The 18,124-nt window shown below is 39.4% G+C and overlaps 1 protein-coding gene across 1 annotated transcript in view; it reads left to right on the forward strand.

Annotated features, from left to right (window-relative positions):
• Window positions 1-1,480: 1,480 nt before the first annotated feature.
• LOC139953049 (uncharacterized) overlaps window positions 1,481-18,124 on the forward strand; it is a 47,144-nt gene continuing 30,500 nt past the window's right edge. Inside the window, exon 1 of the mRNA XM_071952445.1 lies at window positions 1,481-1,552. The gene's annotated coding sequence lies outside the window, so the exon portion shown is untranslated. The remainder of the gene's footprint in view (window positions 1,553-18,124) is intronic.

The raw sequence follows: 18,124 nt of genomic DNA on the forward strand, positions 1-18,124 counted from the left end.
CAACGCTTGCCAATGCCTTTACGAACGTTGCAAACGCTTATGCACGCTTTACCAACGTTACCATTGCTTACGGAAATCCCACGCTACCCCGGGTAGAGTGTCATCACAGCACAACAATCCCACGCTACCCCGGGTAGAGTGTCATCACAGCACAACAATCCCACGCTACCCCGGGTAGAGTGTCATCACAGCACAACAATCCCACGCTACCCTCGGGTAGAGTGTCATCACAGCACAACAATCCCATGCTACCCCGGGTAGACTGTCATCACAGCACAACAATCCCACGCTACCCCCGGGTAGAGTGTCATCACAGGACGACAATAATCCCACGCTACCCCGGGTAGAGTGTCATCACAGCACAGCCACAATCCCACGCTACCCCGGGTAGAGTGTCATCACAGCACAACAATCCCACGCTACCCCGGGTAGAGTGTCATCACAGCACAACAATCCCACGCTACCCCGGGTAGAGTGTCATCACAGCACAACAATCCCACGCTACCCCGGGTAGAGTGTCATCACAGCACAACAATCCCACGCTACCCCCGGGTAGAGTGTCATCACAGCACAACAATCCCATGCTTACCCGGGTAGACTGTCATCACAGCACAACAATCCCACGCTACCCCCGGGTAGAGTGTCATCACAGCACGACAATAATCCCACGCTACCCCGGGTAGAGTGTCATCACAGCACAGCCACAATCCCACGCTACCCCGGGTAGAGTGTCATCACAGCACAACAATCCCACGCTACCCCGGGTAGAGTGTCATCACAGCACAACAATCCCACGCTACCCCCGGGTAGAGTGTCATCACAGCACAACAATCCCACGCTACCCCCGGGTAGAGTGTCATCACAGCACAACAATCCCATGCTACCCCCGGGTAGAGTGTCATCACAGCACAACAATCCCATGCTACCCCGGGTAGACTGTCATCACAGCACAACAATCCCACGCTACCCCCGGGTAGAGTGTCATCACAGCACGACAATAATCCCATGCTACCCCGGGTAGAGTGTCATCACAGCACAGCCACAATCCCACACTACCCCGGGTAGAGTGTCATCACAGCACAACAATCCCACGCTACCCCCGGGTAGAGTGTCATCACAGCACGACAATCCCACGCTACCCCCGGGTAGAGTGTCATCACAGCACGGCCACAATCCCACGCTACCCCGGTAATCTTTACGGCACTATATCACAAGCTAATCTATGATCTAATCAATTTAAAATGAAACATTATCTAGGACATGTGTTAAGTTATAAGCGTTACTTTGAAACCCAGTCTGGTGGACAGGATGTTTTCGTCAAGCTGTGTACTGCTATTCCATGGAGTAACTATTCCATAAACTATAGAGGTTGATGTAGTTGCAATCAGCCATCAGCTGACATCACGGGTTTAAGTATCAATAGCAGATGGTCGTGAGTTGATGAGGACATTGTGAACCAGCTTTATATAAAGGGCATCACTTCGGCCTAAACCAACCAAAGTTCGTTACATCAAGACTGAATGCTAACTGTAGCGCTAACGTACCGGTACAGGTAAGTAATGTTGTGAATTTAGTACTTTGCCTTACGTACTCATAGTTTCGTCAAAATCCTTTCCTAAGATATAATTACATCGTCCAAATAGGCCAGAACTTCCTTCCAAAAGTCAATCCCCTTAGTGTCAAATTCACTGACCGTTGAAAAGTGACTGGAGCATTTACATAGCCCAAAAGGCATACGACAGTATTGAAACAATCCATACTTTGTTGAAAAGGCTGTTTTGTTTTTGTCGCTGCCATCGAGTTCTTTTTGATAATAGCCACTGGTCGTATCAAGGGTTCTAAAGAACTGGGTTCCCTGTCGAACATCTAAACATTCGTCAATAAGCCACTTCGGAGTTCCAGCTGCGCACGTCTGTTACTGCTGACAACGGACTTTCTCCCGTGAAGTGGCTTATATTTGGTAAGGGGAAAAGATCTTTAGCAGTGACATTATTAAGAGCTCTGTAATCAATACAGTAACAGACTTTTCCATCTTTTTTTCTGACGAGCACTGGGGGGTGAAGCCCATCCTGAAGTTGAAGGTTCTATAACACCCGTTTTGAACAATGAATCGAGATGAGCCTTTTCCTCATTTTCAAAATCTAACGGGGTCCTCCGCATGTTTGATTGGCGTAGCCGTGCCAGTAATGATAGGATGCGTTATATCTGAGTATTCACCCAAATCTAAATCATCCTTTGAGAAAACATCAGTATATTCTGTGAGTAATTTTGCAAATTCACCCGATTCATCTGGTGTCAGATGTGCACTTGATTTTTCCCATAATTAGCTGTTCCGACTGGAGCAGATTTGTATTATTTTTATTATTATTATTGTCGTCGTCGTCGTCGTCGTCGTTGCCGTCGCCGTCGCCGTCGTCGTCGTTGCCGTCGCCGTCGCCGTCGTCGTCGTCGTCGTCGTCGTCGTCGTCGTTGTTGTTATTTGTTTCTCCCTAAATCCCATAGTGTTTGTACACGTTTTTGCGGCAGCCTAATCTCCTAAACCATAATACGAAAGAGTGAGTTTATTATACCAAATTGAAGCTTAGAACATAAGCTTAATTCTTATCGTAAAAAACTTAAAAATGGTTAATTAATAAGCCTTAATTAAGCTTGTGAATATCTAATTAGCAAACCAACACCATATCTCAAAAAGTAGACCGCCGATCCTGAAACTTTTTTCAGCTATACACTAGTCAGGTCCTGTGAATGTGATTTCCGACATAAAATTCTGGACGACGTCACCATGACGTCATGTATTGCACGTTTTGTGTCTGTGCACAAACACAATGGCTCTTGAAGTGTAAACAAACCCAGCTTTCGGAAACATAATTTATTCGATTAAAATTAAATTACATGTTGTACACTTCCCAAAACTGCTTAAAATTAAGATATATTTTATTGATGGTCATTTTAAAAGCATCAGAACTTATAGAAACAGTGTAATTATTTTTTAAAACCTGTATTTCCGGGGAAGATTTTCAAAGATCATGGGTACGGCGTAAAACTTGATTTGAATAGTCAAAATTGTAAAATTGTTAACTTGACCAAGTCCTTATCCCATTTTCGACCGGTGTTATTGCGTTTTTTTGTTCAATATACATAGATTTCTTACGGTCACCGACTAGCACAAGTCTAAACTTGTTCCCAAAATTTGACAAGCCTGAGCATGGTGCGTCGTGGACCGGGTTCATTTCAGGCGACGAGCGTGGACGACGAAAATAGACTGCCCGGGATTTGGAATTATTTACGGGTAAAGTCACCTTGTTCGCGCCGGGGACCATTTCCCTAAACTAATTCCAGTATTTCGCGTTACGTTCGGAAATTAGACCGTGACAAACAAAAACTCTTTGACAGGAATACAAAAGCAGAGATTTTTTTATGCTGACGTTTCTCTGGTGGTCGAGTGGCTCAGTTTTATAGAGCTGCTTATAATAAACAGGCAAAACATTTTGCTTTACAAAATTTCAGAAATTGAGCAGAACACCTGGAATCACAACTTGAACATGAGGCATGGTTAAGCTGCTTTTTGTGTTTAAAAAGCTATTATGTAGTTTGGTCCGGGGCCAATGGCTTTTAAAAGAAAGAATCGCAGCGCTTACGTAATCAGGGAATTGTGCTTACGCTAAGCGTATTTAACAGCTTTAGCAGGGAATGTGTTCTTGAGCGTCACAATTCGCATCAAAAAGTTTGCTACTGTTGACTAAATGTGCTGAACTCCTGCGAAACTTTCACTGCAAAAACAGTGACTTAAAAATTTGATTTGCATCCGCAGGAAAAACCGTGCTTTACTTGTGACAAAAGTAGGCAGGGGCGACTAGTGTGCTTTAGTGTTAAAGTCGCGACTACAAATTATTATTTGAGTCGCGACTACTGTTTTTCTCTACTCCGTTATAATCGTGTCCACACATCGACTACAAAATTTGTTCCGACTACCTGTTTGGTGAACCAGTTGTGTTGCTTACTACTATTCGCAACATAATTAATATATTGTCCTTGCGGCATAGCGGCACAAATCTTGAGAATCTGTACTTTATCTCGACAAGTGTCATAGTTAGGTTTGAAGTGCGACTAGTCGAGTAGTAAATTTCACTAGTCACACCCATTCGCAACATAATTAAAAATTTGTCCCAACTACCTGTTTGGTGAACCAGTTGTGTTGCTTCTACTATCCGCAACATAATTTATATTGCCCTTGCGGCATAGCGGCACAAATCTTGAGAATCCGTACTTTATCTCGACAAGTGTCGTAGTTAGGTTTGAAGTGCGACTAGTCGAGTAGTAAATTTCACTAGTCACACCCATTCGCAACATAATTTATATTGCCCTTGCGGCATAGCGGCACAAATCTTGAGAATCCGTACTTTATCTCGACAAGTGTCGTAGTTAGGTTTGAAGTGCGACTAGTCGAGTAGTAAATTTCACTAGTCACACCCATTCGCAACATAATTAGCTGTTCCGATCCAGTCGGAACAGCTATTGTTTTCGTCGAGATTTTTATTATTTTTATTATTATTATTATTATTAGCTGTTCCGATCCAGTCGGAACAGCTATTGTTTTCGTCGAGATTTTTATTATTTTTATTATTATTATTATTATTATTAGCTGTTCCGACGTAGTGGTCGGAACAGCTATTGTTTTTGTTAAGATTTTTATTTGTTTTTATTATTATTATTATTATTATTCTTTGTTTCCGTCAAAAGCCCATAGGTTTAACCAGGGCATTTTGTTAAAGCCTAAATTCCCAAACCATAATACGAAATAGCGAGTTTATTATACCAAATTGAAGCTTAGAACATAAGCTTTACTCTAAATGTAAAAAAAATTAAAATCTTAATTAATTAGCCACGTAATCTTCATTTAAATATAATTGGATGCAGTCGCTTCAATGTTATTGTTCAATAATCTCTTTGATAAATGCCATACAGTATGTACCTTTCATGAGTTGTGACTTCTTGAGATGAGTCTACGCGTTTGAGTATAACTGGATGCAGTCACTTCCATGTTATTGTTCAACATTCTCTATGGTAAATGCAATTCAGTATGTACCTATCATGAGTTGTGACTTCTTGAGAGGAGTCTACTCAAGTCTCTTTTTCTTGGTTTTCTACTTACGTTCTGGAACACAGCGCAGTGTCTGTTTCTTCGTTTCCTAACCGAGTTCTGGACGTACATGAAGGCATAGGGTTTTTGTTTAACGAACGTGCGTATATAAATAGGGGTACGTTTTTGACGACGACGACATACCATGGTGTCCACAGAATTACACTAAACTTAAACAGTTTGAAGATGATGACAGTTGAAAGCTTCCTTTAAAATATTACTTGCTGTGGTGTTGTAGTTTTTGAGAAATTAGTGAAAAAAACTGTCAACGTATGACTGGGACCGAGTTGGTTTGGGACCGAGTTGACCGGGTTCGTTTTTGAGAAATGAGTGAAAAAACTGTCAACGTATGACTGGGACCGAGTTGGTTTGGGACCGAGTTGACCGGGTTCGTTTAAGGCGACGAGCGTGGACGACGAAAATAGAACGCCTGGGATTTGGACTCATTTACGGGTGAAGTCACCTTGTTTGCGCCGGGGACCATTTGCCTTAACTAATTCAAGTATTTTGCTTTCTTTTCGGAAATTATAACATGACATACAAAAACTCTTTGGCAGGAATACAAAAGCAGCGATTTTATTATGCTGACTTTTCTATTGTGGTTGATGAGTGGGTCATTTGTATAGAGCTGCTTATAATAATAGGCAAAACATTTTGCTTTATAAAAATGCAGAAATTGAGCAGAATACCTGGATTCACGACTTGTACAAAATGAGGAATGGTATTTGCTGTGTTTAGCTGCTTTTTGTGTTTTAAAAGCTATATGTTGTTTGGTCTGGTCCTGTGCCAATGACTTTTTAAAGGAAGAAACGCAGCGCTTACGTAATCAGGGAATTGTGCTTACGCTAAGCGTAATTAACAGCTTAGCAGGGAATGTGTTCTTGAGCGTCACAATTCGCAACAACAAAATTGCTACAGTTGACTAATATTATTGTGCTCAATTCCTGTGAAACTGTCACTACAAAACAGTGACTTAAAAATTTTGATTTGCATTCACAGGACAACCGTGCTTTATAATTAGTTGTGCAAAAGTAGGCCGGGGCGACTAGTGTGCTTAAAAGTCGCGACTTCAAATTATTAGAGAGGTTTCGCAAGCGTGCGGATACAGAAACAGATACGGATATGATAACCGTAACCGTTCACATCAGCCATGTGTTGAATTTTGTTTCGCAAACTATAGGTATGTTTCACTTGAGTGCGCTCCCATTCATCATGAGTGTTTTTCTGACATACGTATGACCGATTAGAGACCCCATGTTTTATACACTACATTTTCTGATCTTTTTGCTTGCAAATGACTAAACAAATTCTATCTATATCAAGCACGATGTGAAAGCTATTCCGTGGGAAATATTTTTGGAAATATAAGCTCCCGTATCATGTACGAGCGTATATGCAAAATACGATAGTCGCGGATACGCGTCACTTGAACACACAAAGTGTCGACGTATCGGTATCTGTATGTTTATCTGTACACTTGCGAAACCTCTCTATTATTTGAGTCGCGACTACTGTTTTTCTCTACTCCATTATAATCATGCCCACACGTTGACTACAAAACTAGTCCCGACTACCTGTTTGGTGAAACAGTTATGTTGCTTACTACTAATCGCAACATAATTAATGTTGCGCTTGCAGCACATTGCGGCACAAATCTTGAGAATCCGTAATTTATCTCGACAAGTGTCGTAGTTGGGTTTGAGGTGCGACTAGTCGAGTAGTAAGTTTCACTAGTCACCTAAGCCTATCATGATGGGAACTTGCATCCTGAAAAATCCTGTGCGAATGGGCCCAATATGCTCTGCTCTGGAAACAAATATTATTCAGTGCTAAGCAGAAGCAGTGTTTTCTGCGCTTACGTCAAGCGAAATAGACTACTAAGCAGGGATTTATTTTGTTTGTGTGCTTCCAAGCTCGCACTTTGTATTCCGTGCTTGCACAGTAAGCAGAAAATGGTGATCGTAAGCGCAGAGTTTGGTGGCCGTTAAGAGTTAAGCGAAATCCACTCGTGCTAAATCAAACATCAAACCACTGACCAAATACAAGGATTTTATCCTAAATGTATTTTTTTGTGACATGACATTGGACTCTTAAATTACTGCATTAAACTCAAGAAACCAACAAATCAAACAATCCTGAGTCAAATATTATTTTTATTTACATTTATTAAACTTTTTAATTGAACTTTTTGAGATAAACATTTCAACTGAACATTTGACTAGTAATAACATCTCCTCTAGTAAACAGACCACTCATATTACATACCGCCCTCTAGTGACAGTAAAAAATATTTAATGGAAGACAACAATAGCAATATTTTGTAAACGCTTTTTGTTTCAGCCTATTCTCCTAAACCATAACTTGAAAAGAGTTATATCATATATCAAATTAAAGACTAGGACCTAAGCTTAATTCCTCATGTAATTTTGTTTTTAAGTTCTTGATTAACTAACCACGTGACCCTCATTTGCATATTTAATTGGGAAATCTTTGTAACACCATATCTCAAGAAGTACCGGGCCGATTTTTAATCTGTTTTTAAACTGAACATTTGACTAGTAAAAAGGAGATGTTGATAGTAAGACCACTCATCTTACAAACCGCCCTCTATTGACCAGTAAAATAATTTAATATAAGAAAACCAAAGCATTAGTTTGTAAACGTTTTTTGTTTAGGTTATCTCCCAAACCATAATACGAAAGAGTGCGTTTATTATACCAAATTGAAGCTTAGAACATAAGCTTTACTTATTTTTTTTTTTTTAAATCTTAATTAGTTAACCACGTGACCCTCATTTGCATATTTAATTGGAAAATTTTTGTAGCACAATATCTCAAGAAGTACAGGGCCGATTCTTACCCTGTTTGTACCTAAAGACTCCTTGGGGATTGGAGATTAATTTGGAAAAACCGTGACCTCAAGTTGACCTCTACTTCCGGGTCAACCGGAAGTGGGACCATATCTGAAGTACTATACAACCGATTTTCAAACCTTTTTTAGTTTTAGAACCCTTAGGCATTAAAAATAAACTTTGAAAATCGTGATATAAAGTTGACCTCTACTTCCGGGTCAACCGGAAGTGGCACCATAACTCAAGACAGTATTCAACATTTTCAAACTTTTTTTTCAGTTATAGACTCCTTGGTCATTTTAGCAGATAATCCAGGCAAAAGAACACGGAACAGCTTTGTGTTTGTTCACAAACACCTAATGTCTAGTTATTATTAGCTGTTCCGATCCAGTCGGAACAGCTATTGTTTTCGTCGAGATTTTTATTATTAGCTGTTCCGATCCAGTCGGAACAGCTATTGTTTTCGTCGAGATTTTTATTATTTTTATTATTATTATTATTATTATTATTCTTTGTTTCCGCCTAAAACCCCATAGCGTTTGTACGGCGTTTTTGTTTAGGCCACTACTCCTAAAGTATTAGGATAAAATAGTTAAATCATATACCAAATTGAAGCTTAGAACCTAAGCTTTACTCTCACAAAAAAGTGTAACAATTCTTCATTAATTAACCACGTGGTCTTCATTTGAATTTTTAATTTGTAAACTTGATGCAGTCACTTTCATGTTATTGTGAAATATTCTCTTTGGTAATACAACACAGTATGTACCTCTATGAGTTGTTGACTTCTCGAGAGGAGTCTATACTATTTTGTTTCCTACCCGCGTTCTGGACACATTACTCTGTACACGCACAACGTACGGAGGTTTGGGATTTTCGTTAGAACGTGCGTTAAATTTGTCCTTGTTTTTCTAACCGCGTTCTGGACCAATTACTCTGTGCATGGGTTTTCGTTAAAACGAACGTGCGTAATCAGATAGGGGTTTTTAACGACATCGACGTCGTCGTCAAAAAAACTTAAAGGCATCTAATACTACATTTCAACCCTACTTAATAGTTATATTAATACTTAACAGTTCATATTTAGTGACAATTGTCGCAAAATCATGAAACGAGAATTATTCGCCGAATCATAATCCCCCTGTTGATGCACACATGTAAAAACCCACAATTTTTGCATCGTGCCCTTCTAGCCTAGTGGTCATCAGTCGCGACTTCACATCAAAGAGTTGCGAGTTCGAATCTCCATCCGATATCAATTTTTTTTTTATCCCCCAAAACTAAAAATATATTTCTTTTTGTAATATTTAAGTTTGATTCTTATTTCTATATCGATAGTGTTGCCTTTTCTTTTTCTCAATTGTAAGCCCAACATAACCTGTGTGCATGCATGACATGATATGATGTTTAAAAACACAGTAAGCAAAAAATGGTGATCATAAGCGCAGAGTTTGGTGGTTAAGAGATATGTGAAAACAACTTGTACTAGATCAAACATCAAACCACCGACCAATTTTTTTTTTTAATTTGAATTAATTAACCACGTGACCCATATTTGCATATTTAATTGGGAACTCTTTGTAGCACCATATCTCAAGAATTACACGGCCGTTTAACAGACTGCTTGTAGATATAGACTCCTTGGGGATTGGGGATTAATTTTGAAAAACCGTGACCTCAAGTTGACCTCTATTTCCGGGTCAACCCGAAGTGGGACCATATCTCAAGAAGTAAACGGCCGATTTTCAAACTTGTTTCAGTAAGAGACTCCTTGGGCATTCGAGATTCGCTTTAGGTTACCATGACCCCATGTCGACCTCTACTTCCGGGTCAAACGGAAGTAGGACCATATCTCAAGAACCATGCAACCGATCATCAGTTTCTTTTCAATTAAAGACCCCTTGAACATTGAAAATTAAAAACGGAACAGCTGTGTGTTTGTTCACAAACACTAGATGTCTAGTTTTTATTATTATTATTATTATTATTATTATTATTATTATTCTTTGTTTCCGCCTCAAACCCCATAGCGTTTGTACAGCGTTTTTGTTTAGGCCCCTACTCCTAAAGTATTAGGATAAAATAGTTAAATCATATATCAAATTGAAGCTTAGAACCTAAGCTTTATTCTTATACAAAAATGTAAAAATTCTTCATTAATTAACCACGTGGTCTTCATTTGAATTTTTAATTTGTAAACTTGATGCAGTCACTTTCATGTTATTGCGAAATATTCTCTTTGGTAAATGCCGTACAGTATGTACCTATCATGAGTTGTGACTTCTTGAGATGAGTCTACGCGTTTGAACATAACTGGATGCAGTCACTTCCATGTTATTGTTAACCATTCTCCATGGTAAATACAATTCAGTATGTACCTATCATGAGTTGTGACTTCTTGAGAGGAGTCTACTCAAGTCTCTTTTTCTTGTTTTTCTACATACGTTCTGGACCACAGCGCAGTGTCTGTTTCTTCGTTTCCTAACCGAGTTCTGGACGTACACAGAGGCATAGGGTTTTCGTTTAACGAACGTGCGTATATAAATAATAGGGGTACGTTTTTGACGACGACGACATACCATGGTGTCCACAGAATTACACTAAACTTAAACATTTTGAAGATAATGATAGTTGAAAGCTTCCCTTAAAATATTACTTGCTGTGGTGTTGTAGTTTTTGAGAAATTAGTGAAAAAAACCTGTCAACGTATGACTGGGACCGAGTTGGTTTGGGACCGAGTTGACCGGGTTCGTTTTTGAGAAATGAGTGAAAAAAATGTCAACGTATGACTGGGACCGAGTTAGTGTGGGACCGAGTTGACCGGGTTTGTTTCAGGCGACAAGCGTGGACGACAAAAATAGAACGCCTGGGATTTGGAATCTTTTACGGGTGAAATCGGGGACCATAACCCTACACTAACTCAAGTATTTCGCTTTCTTTTCGGAAATTATACCATGACATACAAAAACTCTTTGGCAGGAATACAAAAGCAGCGATTTTATTATTCTGACGTTTCTCTTGTGGTTGAGTGGGTCACTTGTATAGAGCTGCTTATAATAAATAGGCAAAACATTTTGCTTTATAAAAAAGCAGAAACTGAGCAGAATAGTGGCTAAATGTTATGAGCTACTTATTATAATCAATAGGCAAATTATTTTGTTTTAAAAAATTTGCAGATGAGCAGAATACCTTGAATCACAACTTGTACTTGTATTTGCTGTGTTTAGCTGCTTTTTGTGTTTAAAAAGCTTCAGTGTAGTTTGGTCCTGGGCCGATGGCTTTTAAGGGAATGAATCGCAGCGCTTACGTAATCATGAAATTGTGCTTACGCTAAGCGTATTTAACAGCTTAGCAAGGAATGCGTTCTTGAGCGTCACAGTTCCCAATAAAAAAATGCTACAGTTGACTACAGTTGACCTGCAAAACTTTCGCTGCGAAAACAACAGTGACTTAAAAATTAAATTTGCATTCGCAGGATAATACCCGTGGTTTACTTATGTGCAAAAGTAGGCCGGGGCGACTAGTGTGCTTTAGTGTTAAAGTCGCGACTACAAATTATTGTTTGAGTCACGACTACAAATTATTATTTGAGTCGCGACTACTATTTTTCTCTACTCTGTTATAATCGTGCTCAAACGTTGACCCGACTACCTATCTGGTGAAACACTTAGTTGTGTTGCTTCTTACTATTCGCAACATATAATATAACGTGCGTTTGCAACACTTTGCCGCACAAGTCTTGAGAATCCGTAATTTATCTTGACAAGTGTCGTAGTTGGGTTTGAGGTGCGACTAGTCCAGTTAGTAAATTTCACTAGTCACCCAGGCCTATCATGATGGGAACTTGTTTATTAAGGTTTTATCGCAAATCGCAAAATTTCAAGAGAGGGCGCTGTTGAACCCACACAAAGGTATAGGCGTTGCGAGCGCGAGTCGTAGAAACTGGTAGATACCGCCCCATATTCCTTCCCAAAATGCATTGCGGTTCTGAATCGCGATAAACCTTAGGAAAAATCTTGTGCGAATGGGCCCAATGTAGTGCTCTGCTCTGGAAGCAAAGATTCAGTGCTTAGAAGAAGCAGTGAATTCTGCGCTTACGTCAAGCGAAATACACTGCTTAGCAGGGATTTCTTTTGTTTGTGTGCTTCCAAGCTCGCACATTTTATTCCGCGCATGCACATTTAGCAGAAAATGGTGATCGTAGGTGCAGAGTTTGGTGGTTACGAGTTCAGTAAAATCCACTCGAACTAGATCAAACATCAAACCACCAACCAAATACAAGGATTTTATCATTAAGTAGTTTGTCACATGGCAATGGACTCTAAAGATACTGGCATGAACTCAAGAAACCAACCAAATCAAACAATACTGAGTCAAATGCAAGTTTTTACATTATTCAACTAGGGACCACTCATCTTATATACCGCCCTCTATTGACAGTGAAAATCCTTGCAGCACCATATCTCAAGAAGTGCAGGACCAATTTTTACACTGTCTGTAGTGAAGACTCCTTGGGGCATGGACATTAATTTTGAAAAACTGTGACCTCAAGTTGACCTCTACTTCCGGGTTAACCGGAAGTGGGACCATATCTCAAGAGTTACACAACCGATTTAAAAAAAATTCTTCAGTTATAGACTCCTTAGGTCTTAAAATTTGTTGGGAAAAACCGTGACCTCATTTTGACCTCTTCTTCCGTGTCAACTGGAAGTGGGACCATATCTCAAGTGCCATTGAACCGATTTTCAAACTTTTTTTCAGTTTAGACCCCTTGGGCATTGGAGATTAGCCTTAGATTACCGTGACCCCATGTCGACCTCTACTTTCGGGTCAACCGGAAGTGGCATCATAACTCAAGACACTATTCAACATTTCAAACTTTTTTTCAGTTATAGGCTCCTTGGTCATTTTAGCACATAATCTAAGCAAAAGAACACGGAACAGCTTTGTGTTTGTTCACAAACACCTAATGTCTAGTTATTATTATTATTCTTTGTTTCCGCCTAAAACTCCATAGCGTTTGTACGGCGTTTTTGTTTAGGCCACTACTCCTAAAGTATTAGGATAAAATAGTTAAATCATATATCAAATTGAAGCTTAGAACCTAAGCTTTATTCTAATACAAAAGTGTAAAAATTCTTCATTAATTAACCACGTGGTCTTCATTTGAATTTTTAATTTGTAAACTTGATGCAGTCACTTTCATGTTATTGCGAAATATTCTCTTTGGTAAATGCCGTACAGTATGTACCTATCATGAGTTGTGACTTCTTTAGATGAGTCTACGCGTTTGAACATAACTGGATGCAGTCGCTTCCATGTTATTGTTAAACGATCTCTGTGGTAAATGCGATTCCGTATGTACCTATCATGAGTTGTGGCTTCTTGAGAGGAGTCTACTCAAGTCTCTTTTTCTTGTTTTTCTACATACGTTCTGGACCACAGCGCAGTGTCTGTTTCTTGACTTCCTAACCGAGTTCTGGACGTACACAAAGGCATAGGGTTTTCGTTTAGCGAACGTGCGTATATAGATAGGGGTACGTTTTTGACGACGACGACATACCATGGTGTCCACAGAATTACACTAAACTTAAACAGTTTGAAGATAATGATAGTTGAAAGCTTCCCTTAAAATATTACTTGCTGTGGTGTTGTAGTTTTTGAGAAATTAGTGAAAAAAAACTGTCAAAACGTATGACTGGGACCGAGTTGGTTTGGGACCGAGTTGACCGGGTTCGTTTTTGAGAAATGAGTGAAAAAACTGTCAACGTATGACTGGGACCGAGTTAGTTTGGGACCGAGTTGACCGGGTTCATTCCAGGTGACGAGCGTGGACGACAAAAATAGAACGCCTGGGATTTGGAATCTTTTACGGGTGAAGTCGGGGACCATAACCGTAAACTAGTTCAAGTATTTCGCTTTCTTTTCGGAAATTATACCATGACATACAAAAACTCTTTGGCAGGAATACAAAAGCAGCGATTTTATTATGCTGACGTTTCTCTTGTGGTTGAGTGGGTCATTTGTATAAAGCTGCTTATAATAAATAGGCAAAACATTTTGCTTTATAAAAATGCATAAATTGAGCAGAATAGTGGCTTAATGTTATAGAGCTGCTTATATAATCAATAGGCAAAACACTTTGCTTTAAAAAAAATTGCAGATCAGCAGAATACCTTGATTCACAACTTGTACTTGTATTTGCTGTGTTTAGCTGCTTTTTGTTTTTAAAAATCTTTAGTTTAGTTTGGTCCAGGGCCAATGGCTTTTAAAGGAAAGAATCGCAGCGCTTGCGTAATCATGGAATTGTGCTTACGCTAAGCGTATTTAACAGCTTAGCAGGGAATGTGTTCTTGAGCGTCACAATTCGCACTAAAAAAAGCTACAGTTGACTAATTGTGCTCAAGTCCTGTAAAACTGAAAACAACAGTGACTTAAAAATTTGATTTGCAATCTCAGGATAATACCCAGGGTTTACTTACGTGCAAAAGTAGGCCGGGGCGACTAGTGTGCTTTAGTGTTAAAGTCGCGACTACAAATTATTATTTGAGTTACGACTACAAATTATTATTTGAGTCGCGACTACTATTTTTCTCTACTCTGTTATAATCGTGCTCAAACGTTGACTACAAATCCCGACTACCTGTCCAGTGAAACACTGGTTGTGTTGCTTCTTACTATTCGCAACATATAATATAACGTGCGCTTGCAACACTTTGCGGTACAAGTCTTGAGAATCCGTAATTTATCGCGACAAGCGTCCAAGTTGGGTTTGAGGGGCGATTAGTCGAGTTTGTAAATTTCACTAGTCACCCAGGCCTATCATGATGGGAACTTGCCTATTAAGGTTTTATCGCGAATTGCAAAATTTCAAGAGAGGGCGTTGTGAGCGCGAGTCGTACAAACTGCATAGTAACCGCCCCATATTCCTTCCCAAAATGCATTGCGGTTCTGAATCGCAATAAACCTTATGAAAAATCTTGTGCAAATGGGCCCAATGTCGTGCTCTGCTCTGGAAGCAAAGATTCAGTGCTTAGCAAAAGCAGTGAATTCTGCGCTTACGTCAAGCAAAATACACTGCTTAGCAGGGATTTCTTTTGTTTGTGTGCTTCCAAGCTCGCACATTTTATTCCGCGCATGCACATTAAGCCGAAAATGGTGATCGTAGGTGCAGAGTTTGGTGGTTACGAGTTCAGTAAAATCCACTTGAACAAGATCAAACATCAAACCACCAACCAAATACAAGGATTTTATCCTTAAGTAGTTTGTCACATGGCAATGGACTCTAAAGATACTAGCATGAACTCAAGAAACCAACCAAATTAAACAATCCTGAGTCAAATGCAAGTTTTTACATTATTCAACTAGGGACCACTTATCTTATATACCGCCCTCTATTGACGAGTGACTGAAATCCTTGCAACACCATAATCACAAGGAGTGCAGGACCAATTTTTACACTGTAGTGATGACTCCGTGGGGCATGGACATTAATTTCGAAAAACTGTGACATCAAGTTGACCTCTACTTCCGGGTCAACCGGAAGTGGGACCATATCTCAAGAGTTACACAACCGATTAAAAAAAATTCTTCAGTTATAGACTCCTTAGGACTTAAAATTTGTTGGGAAAAAACCGTGACCTCATTTTGACCACTTCTTCCGTGTCAACTGGAAGTGGGACCATATCTCAAGTACTATTCAACCGATTTTAAAACTTTTTTTCAGTTTTAGACCCCTTGGGCATTGGAGATTAGCCTTAGGTTTCCGTGACCCCATGTCGACCTCTACTTTGGGGTCAACCGGAAGTGGCACCATAACTCAAGACACTATTCACCAATTTCAAACTTTTTTTTCAGTTATAGGCTCCTTGGTCATTTTAGCACATAATCCAAGCAAAAGAACACGGAACAGCTTTGTGTTTGTTCACAAACACCTAATGTCTAGTTATTATTAGCTGTTCCGACCTACCGTCGGAACAGGTATTGTTTTCGTCGAGATTTTTATTATTAGCTGTTCCGACCTACTGTCGGAACAGGTATTGTTTTCGTCGAGATTTTTATTATTAGCTGTTCCGATCCAGTCGGAACAGCTATTGTTTTCGTCGAGATTTTTATTATTTTTATTATTATTATTATTATTATTATTATTATTCTTTGTTTCCGCCTAAAACTCCATAGCGTTTGTACGGCGTTTTTGTTTAGGCCACTACTCCTAAAGTATTAGGATAAAATAGTTAAATCATATATCAAATTGAAGCTTAGAACCTAAGCTTTATTCTAATACAAAAGTGTAAAAATTCTTCATTAATTAACCACGTGGTCTTCATTTGAATTTTTAATTTGTAAACTTGATGCAGTCACTTTCATGTTATTGCGAAATATTCTCTTTGGTAAATGCCGTACAGTATGTACCTATCATGAGTTGTGACTTCTTGAGATGAGTCTACGCGTTTGAACATAACTGGATGCAGTCGCTTCCATGTTATTGTTAAACGATCTCTGTGGTAAATGCGATTCCGTATGTACCTATCATGAGTTGTGGCTTCTTGAGAGGAGTCTACTCAAGTCTCTTTTTCTTGTTTTTCTACATACGTTCTGGACCACAGCGCAGTGTCTGTTTCTTGACTTCCTAACCGAGTTCTGGACGTACACAAAGGCATAGGGTTTTCGTTTAGCGAACGTGCGTATATAGATAGGGGTACGTTTTTGACGACGACGACATACCATGGTGTCCACAGAATTACACTAAACTTAAACAGTTTGAAGATAATGATAGTTGAAAGCTTCCCTTAAAATATTACTTGCTGTGGTGTTGTAGTTTTTGAGAAATTAGTGAAAAAAAACTGTCAAAACGTATGACTGGGACCGAGTTGGTTTGGGACCGAGTTGACCGGGTTCGTTTTTGAGAAATGAGTGAAAAAACTGTCAACGTATGACTGGGACCGAGTTAGTTTGGGACCGAGTTGACCGGGTTCATTCCAGGTGACGAGCGTGGACGACAAAAATAGAACGCCTGGGATTTGGAATCTTTTACGGGTGAAGTCGGGGACCATAACCGTTAACTAGTTCAAGTATTTCGCTTTCTTTTCGGAAATTATACCATGACATACAAAAACTCTTTGGCAGGAATACAAAAGCAGCGATTTTATTATGCTGACGTTTCTCTTGTGGTTGAGTGGGTCATTTGTATAAAGCTGCTTATAATAAATAGGCAAAACATTTTGCTTTATAAAAATGCATAAATTGAGCAGAATAGTGGCTTAATGTTATAGAGCTGCTTATATAATCAATAGGCAAAACATTTTGCTTTAAAATAAATTGCAGATCAGCAGAATACCTTGATTCACAACTTGTACTTGTATTTGCTGTGTTTAGCTGCTTTTTGTTTTTAAAAATCTTTAGTTTAGTTTGGTCCAGGGCCAATGGCTTTTAAAGGAAAGAATCGCAGCGCTTGCGTAATCATGGAATTGTGCTTACGCTAAGCGTATTTAACAGCTTAGCAGGGAATGTGTTCTTGAGCGTCACAATTCGCACTAAAAAAAGCTACAGTTGACTAATTGTGCTCAAGTCCTGTAAAACTGAAAACAACAGTGACTTAAAAATTTGATTTGCAATCTCAGGATAATACCCAGGGTTTACTTACGTGCAAAAGTAGGCCGGGGCGACTAGTGTGCTTTAGTGTTAAAGTCGCGACTACAAATTATTATTTGAGTTACGACTACAAATTATTATTTGAGTCGCGACTACTATTTTTCTCTACTCTGTTATAATCGTGCTCAAACGTTGACTACAAATCCCGACTACCTGTCCAGTGAAACACTGGTTGTGTTGCTTCTTACTATTCGCAACATATAATATAACGTGCGCTTGCAACACTTTGCGGTACAAGTCTTGAGAATCCGTAATTTATCGCGACAAGCGTCCAAGTTGGGTTTGAGGGGCGATTAGTCGAGTTTGTAAATTTCACTAGTCACCCAGGCCTATCATGATGGGAACTTGCCTATTAAGGTTTTATCGCGAATTGCAAAATTTCAAGAGAGGGCGTTGCGAGCGCGAGTCGTACAAACTGCATAGTAACCGCCCCATATTCCTTCCCAAAATGCATTGCGGTTCTGAATCGCAATAAACCTTAT

The sequence above is a fragment of the Asterias amurensis genome, chromosome 21 (assembly GCF_032118995.1).
Source record: "Asterias amurensis chromosome 21, ASM3211899v1".
In the NCBI taxonomy this organism is placed as follows: domain Eukaryota; kingdom Metazoa; phylum Echinodermata; class Asteroidea; order Forcipulatida; family Asteriidae; genus Asterias; species Asterias amurensis.